At 35.0% G+C, this 8,465-nt stretch overlaps 1 pseudogene across 1 annotated transcript; it reads left to right on the top strand.

Annotated features, from left to right (window-relative positions):
- The first annotated feature begins 6,029 nt into the window (after window positions 1–6,029).
- Window positions 6,030–7,002, top strand: LOC149547811 (uncharacterized protein At5g64816 pseudogene; annotated as a pseudogene). Its single transcript, XR_016353925.1, has one exon. The product of XR_016353925.1 is annotated as an uncharacterized protein At5g64816 pseudogene (transcript).
- Window positions 7,003–8,465: the final 1,463 nt, after the last annotated feature.

Raw genomic sequence — 8,465 nt, 5'->3', positions numbered from 1 at the left:
GCGAATAAATTTTAAACATGTAAATGCATCCATAGACCCCAATTTAGAATTTCAACACATGAAAATGCTATTGGAGACCATAATTTTGCATTCCCAAACCAAATACAGCTCAAATGCATGCATTTTTAGGGCACATTTTACTAAAGATGCCCAGAAATTTGGGTTTTCATTCACATTTTTGCATTTAGGAGCCATGTTTTCTCATTTAGAGGAGACATTTTTGCATTCAAAAATTAAAAATGACCAATATATATATGCATTTTGGAGCCACATTTTTACTAAAAATACCCAAATATCAGCATTTCTAGCTCAAGTTTTTGGTCCAATAGGGGGCATTTTGGAGTTTTGATGCATGCTTATGCATTTGATGATTATTTTTTAATCATTTTTGGCCAAAAAAGTTTCACATTCTTGCAATACAAGGGCACATTTTTACCCAAAAATGTCCCATACACATGAGTTTTCTAAAAATGACTTGCATCTTGGAGATTGGAGAGCACGCTTTTTGGCATATCCATTCAAAATTGCCTCATTCATTGCTCATTCAAAGCTATCATTTGCAAACATTACCAAGGTCAAGGAGTTGTTTGGAAATTTGAATTTGGAGGAAAGTCATTCATTCAAACCTATCAATCTTAAACATTTGGCTCGTTTGATCTCCAAGTAAGTTGAAGCTTTCCATCCTTTGCTATTTCATTGCACATTTTGGTTCATCCTTGTACATTTGTCCAAAGATATGCTATGAAAAGTGCAATTTTTGTTTAAATAAGAGAAATTCTATTTTTGAGTGCTTAGAATTTTCCCAAGTTCTAAATTCAAATTTGCATAAGAGAGTAACTTTGTTCTTGTCATGTTTGAGTCAAAAGCCAAAGGTATGCTTTTGTTTTATGTTTAGTTTGTTGGTTGTTTGCTTGCTGATTTGTCTTCGAAGAAGTTCCAAGCTCTTTCCCAAGAATGCAAGATCCATTTTACTCCATTCATTCCTCACCATTTCATGAAAGTATATCACTTCTTTCTGTATCCCACTAATTCATGTCAAAACATATTCCATCCATTTCCTTCACATGCAATTACGTATTGAGAGCAATTGCATGTAATCTCATCCTTCAAACCTAATTACATGTTTACTTCAAGCCATGATTACATGTAAATCACAAAACCATATAATTGCATCTGGAGAATTTGACTTTGGTAGGTCACTATTCAAACACCATAGTCACCATTTGCACATTCATATGCATCCCAACTTGCATTCTTGGCCATACCCACAAAAATCCATCTTCGCCCACATGTAATCCACCCTTGAGAATTTGATTTTGGCCCTTTTCACCCAAATACATATGCTTTCAAGTTCATTCCTAGCCATCATCTGTGTTCCATAAGTATCTAATCCATACTTTGAATACTCACCCCTCATGGATTCGTCATTGTGACTCAAGTCCCGAAGTTTTCATGGATCCAATCTCATTGGAAGATGTTTTCATCTTCATGTTGCGATGCACTTTTCAAGATATTTCATAACTTCTTCAAAGATTAAAGACATCTAGTAAAGAAGGTATGCTTTGAATCTAAAGAAGAAATAATTCATTTGGTCTTAATTTTCCCAATGGTTATTTGAGAACCTAAGTTTGCGTGGGAATGCACCAAGAAATTTCTTTTAAAAGAGAGAGAGTTAAAGGTGCTAATGAAAAATTGTTTTGAGTTTATAGTCAGACACCATCGAGAAGGTTTTCAAAGTGTTAGAGACTCTAGAATGCACCAATTTACAAAGGAGAACACGACAACTCAAATGAGAAAAAGCTTGTTCACATCAAGTTTTCAAAATGACAACTAGAAACTCAACAAAGAGAAAGCAACATAATGCAAAATACAAGAATTCCTAATCCCACGATTATCATAGAGTGCAAGGCATTTTCTGATAGTCTACAAGATTGATTCATTCTGAATCAATGGTTTCAACATTCTCTTCAAATATTTTCCAACTTTATAGATGCAGAAGATGGATTGCATGTAATCTAATCGCATGTAACTCAAATGCATGTAATTCAATTACATGTCCTCATCATAATTCTTCTCACCTAGTTTTTGTAAAAATCTAAAGTCCACCAATATAATTGAGAGAGGGGGGGTGAATCAGTTATCCAACTATTACAATAATTATCAAGCTTATTAATCCTTAACCATATGAGAAATATAATCAACAATCATAACAAGATACTCATACACAATAACACTAGATATGTTAACTAGGGAAACCCTTAATTAGAGGAAAAAATCTGGTGGGGATAGTACCCACACAATGATGTCCTAATATAAATATTCCTTGTTAGAGGATGGTCCTTGTTAGGAGTCAATAAAAACATTCAATATATATTAGTCCTTGTTAGGAGACTTCAAATCCCCATTAGGAGATTCCAACCCTGTTAGAAGTTGTGCCAAACCTATGAGGAGTTGTAGAAGGCATATGGACCCATTGTCCAAACAACTTCAAGGGAAAGACCAATGAACCTACTGTCCAAATGATCTTTATATTATTCCTTGTAGAATAATAGAAATAAACTAAACTATTACTTCATCTTCCTCTGTCCTGTCAACTAAACTTCTTCTCCTTCTGATCTTGAACTAGATCACCAACTTCACATCCAATAATCCCTTGGATTGCTTATTGGCATTTATCAAATACACTGCTCTTATTTGTACTCCTTAATCACAATTTGCATCCAATACACATTTTACCAAAAGGAAAATAACCATCCTTTATATCATGTCCTCAAAATAATTCCTTGAGTCAGCATTGAGACTCTCTCAATTAATTTTAATAGGAACATATTAAGATGATTAATTATTTCACAACTACACAACATTGTCAACTCACATTCTATACACGTGTGACTCTAGACCTTGTGCACTCATTGATGTTATTATCAGACTATCCTCTATCATTGTATAACTTCACACATCATGATTCTATCTTTGTTAGGAGATACAATCCAATCATCATAAGTGGCTTATCAAGTACTCTATCTTTGTACGACTCTTTGTAAATCAAGCATATCTTCTGTACATCTTTGACTTACTTCATGCGCACTTAACCTTGTCATTAGGACATAGTGTAGACCATGTCCTTAACCACACTGTACTTGATCATCAATTATGTGTCTATACGACCTTGATCTCTATTTACTACTCTGCCAGTTTGCACAAAAACCATACTATGTTGTCATCAATGACAAACAAATTCATGAATGCAACATGTAAATCATGCTAAAAATCTCCCACATGCCTTGGAAATGCTTAGGGTACTCCCCCAAAGGAATATCATCAACCTTCATGCTAACAGTTTTATCGAGTCAAAGTTGGTTGAGTTGCTTTCACTTTTTCTTACACTTTTTTCTCAACTCCTTTGCCTATATAAAGGAGTGCCCTCTCATTCTAAAAATCATCTTTTGTTGTATGCAAGAAAGCTCTACCAAACTTGTGCAAGCATAACTTTGATTGTGTAGTACAAATTTGGGAGAAAAGTGAATAAAAGAAGCAATTGGATTCAAAGCTTTGACTAGAAGAAATTGGGATAGAGCAAATTACAAGCTTCGAATGTAGTTTGTGCATGTTGTCTTTGATTCATGTTATTATTGTATGTTAAATAATATAACATAATGAGTTAAGAAGCAATTAGAGCCAGAGCTTTGACTAGGAGAAGTTGTGGTAATACATAGACTAGAAGCTTTGAGTGTAGTCTATGTTACCATCTCAAATTCACGAAACCATAGTTAGAATTTCCCTACTTCTGGAAGTCTTTACACACCAATGGTAGAGGTTTTCCTTACGGAATAGATTAAAACTAAAAATAAGTTATAGAATAGAGATCAACTACTTCTAGAAATATTTGTGCCCCAATGGTAGCGATTTTTCTTATAAATTAGACAAGCAAGACTTAGAGCCAAACTAGTACATTTTCAATCAAGCTTTAAGTTGGTGTTTGTTTATCGGTATCATCATTTCTAGCTATTAAATAGAACTGTAGTTAGAGATTTCATCTTGCCCATTACTTGCTTCGCGGGGAAGTGGATCCTTTTCTGAAAGTTAAGAGGAAAGATTATTGGTAACACCCCTTACAAATCTCTCAACTTCTTGCTTACCTTGACTTGATCCAAGGAACAATGAGAAGGGGGGGCCTTCCCTTTAAGGTAGGAGAGACATTGTCTCATTTGCTATGGATGGTTATCCTATTTTGCAACTGGATTTTTACAAAATTGTCAGTTGCAAAGTATCCACCCAATAGGTACCACATGGTTTTAGCACACAATTTATATAATACCACTTGGTGGTTTTGGTGGGAGTTTTTACTATAAAAGCAACCACAAGGGCAGTTGTAGAGACAAGGTAAGAAAGGAAAGTCGAGCAAGACAAGGCAAGATAGGTTAGCCAAGGGAGCATTTGTGAAGGTCAGAAGCATGACATGGGATGTGTGGATTTATGATTATTCACATAGATTGCTTGGTTGTGGCTATGGCTTTGAAGGCTTCCATGGTTGTATTACAATGATTTTTGTTGATTAATACATGGTGATGAATGCTTTTGGGGTTGGGTTATTTCTCCTAACAAAGGTTCTCTAGGGTATATCTTGTGTCACAATTTGTGGGTATGTTGTCAATTTTATTGCATGTGGATTCTATGTGATTTTAAGTGTTTATATATTTCAGATCTATTATGGGTTATGTGGAAATGGTTATATGTTGGTTGCAAGTTTCCTTACAAGGACATAACCTATCATCAACACAACACATAGACAATACATGCAAGTACCAACCAAGCCTCTATTTATAACAAACTTGTCAATAGAAATGATTCATAATGAAAAAAGAGTTCAATCAACAAAACATTGACAAACATCACAACAATATCCATCCTTATGTTTTGTTCATTGCCAACCATGTTTAGTACACACTCCAATAGTTTCTCACCTTCTTCTCTAAGAAACCTCCTATGGATGTATACTCCTCAACATTCGCAAGAACACAAGCATCCTTTGTGGATAAACCTCTCTCCTTCCACTGCACTATTCAACACACCATATAACTCTTTCACTTCCTATAATTACAGTTTTATATTTTAATTATTTATGTCTAATCATCTTCCAATATCGATATTATCCTATTCTTCTAATACCTTCAAACACTTTTACATGCAAAATAGTTTAAATGAACATAAATAAAAATATTGTGTACACATACTAATATTGTCAATGTAAATGGTTCTTGATGCTATAAAAAATAAATAAAATACAAATAGTTCAAAAGTTTAGTAACTTTATAAAACATGAATTACAATGGCATGCACTGGTTTTGTTGAAGAGTTGTGGAAGGACAATTAGAAAAATGGTCTATTTTGTATCTACATTTGTACAATATATGAGATCAACTCTCTCTCTCTCTCTCTCTCCCTCCCTCCACTCTCCTTATCTCTATATCTCTCCTTCTCTCTGCCCTATATATCTCTCTACATCACAAATGTACAAAAAGTTAGACCAAATATTTTCTTAATTAATCATCCACACCTCTTCAATGTACCCATTGCACACCAAAATGCAATTACTAGATATAAACATAAATTTATTCTTTGACTAAACTTTTATCATTTTGAAATAAACAAATTAAAAATTATTATAAAAAATAGAACTAAAATAATATCAACCATATATAACTTAAATAATCTTACCATTCTCTCCTCCTCTTAATATCCAAAATTTTAAGTTCTAATTTCTCATATCTAAATTAAATTATTAATAATCTATAATATAAAAAATAAAATTTAAAACTAACAAAATTGAAAGGACTAAGTAAGTTCCCTACACCTTTCACCAAATCTAAATTTTTCCAAAAACACAATAGACTTTTGCCAAAATTTCAGCATCTCTTAATGATATGCATATTTTATATTTTGTGGTATTTTAAATTTTTTAAAAAACATTTTTATTCTTTAGTACGTTTTGTAGAAAGCTAGCCCACGCCTTCATTTTTTCTTAAGTACGGTCATATGGGTATCAAATTTAACTATCTCCAATCAGCCTTTGGACGCACCGAGAGCGATCATGTTTTGGCAGGGGAGGTTGGATATCGTTCAATTCAAGAAACATGTGATTACTTCAAACAAGGAGTTTCAGTGAATTGGGCATACTCTGCAACACAGCAATACATAGAGATTCCTTCTTTTATGCTTTACAATATTACAGATTCAATCACCAGCGTTTCCAAGTACGGGCCATTGAACTAAAGCAACAAAAACCCTTGAAAAACCCATATCTTTTGTTCATTTTTTACATCTGACAATCAGAAGCAGCCCCCCCCCCACTCATTCATTCTAAAAATAATGGTGGATTGGTGGTGGGGAGTTGTGGGTGCCTCGATTCCTGCCGTAGTAGTTCAACAGATTGTTAGGAGAAGCAGAAGAAGAGCAGAGGAGGAGCGGCTGAAAACAGTAATGGGGCGGGAAAAGAATAACAATGATGTATTCGTGTGCGAGAGAGTGTGCACTTCAAAGAGGATGCTGAACAAGGTGGGCGCTTTTTCTAAAGACCCAGTTGCTGATACATGTGTTACTGTCTGTGGAGTCTCTGAATTGGACGCCTGTGCCGATGCCTGTGCCAGAACTGTTTGCGTAAACCAGCACCACGTGCCCAACTGGAATGAGGTTTGCCAGCGTCGATGCCAAAACGAATGCCTCAAACTACGCCTTTAGCACCTCCAGGTTATGGTTTTCTAAATGTCGGTAGGGGCTTTGATTTGAGTTTCGAGGGATAGGGCTTACTTTATATCTGATCTTGGACTGAATTCTATACAGCATGATTTGTAATAAAAATTTCCGTGCCAAAATGACTACCCCAAGCTTTGCCCTTGAGCTTTCCCGGGTATCAAGGTTAGGGATTTTGATGGCATTTTTATTGACGTTAAGTTTGCACTTGATAATTCTTAAAGTTGGTATTGGGCAGACTTTATAATTGCATTTGAATTTGCAATGATGTTTTGATTTGCATGGATTATTTCTTGTGTACCTTGCTTATCTCAGAATGAAATGACATAACATTTTACTCGGAGTACGCAAACTGAGGGTTTGACTACTCAAAAAGTTGTCTAAAGTCATAACTAACCCATGTGAGGTCCAAACTGAGGTGTAAATGCTGCAAAACTCCCAAAAGTCCACCATTTTAGGCTTAAGTTGCTCCTTGATAGTTGACTTGTTGCTTATCTTTGTGCCTTGTTCACTATTTCCAGCTCTTCACACTTTATTCTCAAGGCACATCATCTCTGTAAATGATAACAGCCATTATTAATCTTTGTTTATTGCTTCTTATGCTGTCTTTTGAAGGCATTGTACCATTGGGATCTCTGTTATAGCAGCATACCTCTATCTTCCATCTCCACAGACCATCTCTTGATTCTTGACTGCACCTTTGTCTTCCTTATTGTGTTGATATGTCAATGTTTGGTAATGAACAAAGTTCAGCAACTCTCAAGGTTCATGACTATAACTGTCCTGATGCAATACCCATTGGCTTCTATCTACTCTTGTTTCTATATTGTATTTTTCATCTTATGTAGCTGCTGTAGCAGCATCAAGAACAACTTTTTCTCACTGCCTTGAAAATCTTTAATAATTGATTCTTAAGGCCCTTGGTATGTTATTGACTGTCTTGACTCTTTTCATGTTTTATACCTTTGTTTAAACCTCTTATAGCTCACTTCTAGTCCTATCATGTTAATAGTATCATGGCATTGTTTACTATCATTAACGGTGACACTGTGCATGCTTCAAAGATCACTGTTAGCAAGATCTCCTATACTTTCTGCCCTTTTCATTTAGCCTTGACTGAACAGTGTTTAGAAAGCATATGTTCATAATGATGTTCCATTAGACATCATGTTTCCTCCTTATTAACAATAATGAAACATTATTTCTTATCCTCTGTTTTTGTATGGTTCATGGCTCTATCTTAGATTGTATATTTTATCAATGCCTTCATAAAGACAGGCTTATTACTTCTTGCAATTCATAGATGCCTTTGCTGATGCAAAAGACATAGTCAAGGCTTTAATGAATGGTATCATTGTCTTTGTACTGTGATTGTTCATCCTTACTGTGACTTATCTTATGTTATTGATTGAAGCTCGATGCCTCTGACCATAATCTACTGTGTTTTGATTCTTTTCTATGCCGCTGACCGTAATCTACTATGTTTTGATTCTTCTCATAGCATCATACTGTCCTCAAACAGTTTCTTGATGTCTATAATGCTCTAACCATGCTCCGCTGGGGCAGTCACTGCTATGACGTATGAAAGTCATCCTTTTTTGATGTCTTTGATTTGGACTCATGGCTATCCTCATCAAATCTTGACTCACTTTGTCTCCTTTAGTGTTTATAGTGGCCTATATCCCTTACACTGATATACCTCTTTGTTGTCACTA

The sequence above is a fragment of the Cupressus sempervirens genome, chromosome 7, assembly GCF_028749045.1.
Source record: "Cupressus sempervirens isolate cs-2001-9-10 chromosome 7, ASM2874904v1, whole genome shotgun sequence".
In the NCBI taxonomy this organism is placed as follows: Eukaryota; Viridiplantae; Streptophyta; class Pinopsida; order Cupressales; family Cupressaceae; genus Cupressus; species Cupressus sempervirens.
The sequence above is the reverse complement of the archived record's forward strand: the minus strand, read 5'-3'. Positions and strand labels throughout refer to the sequence as shown.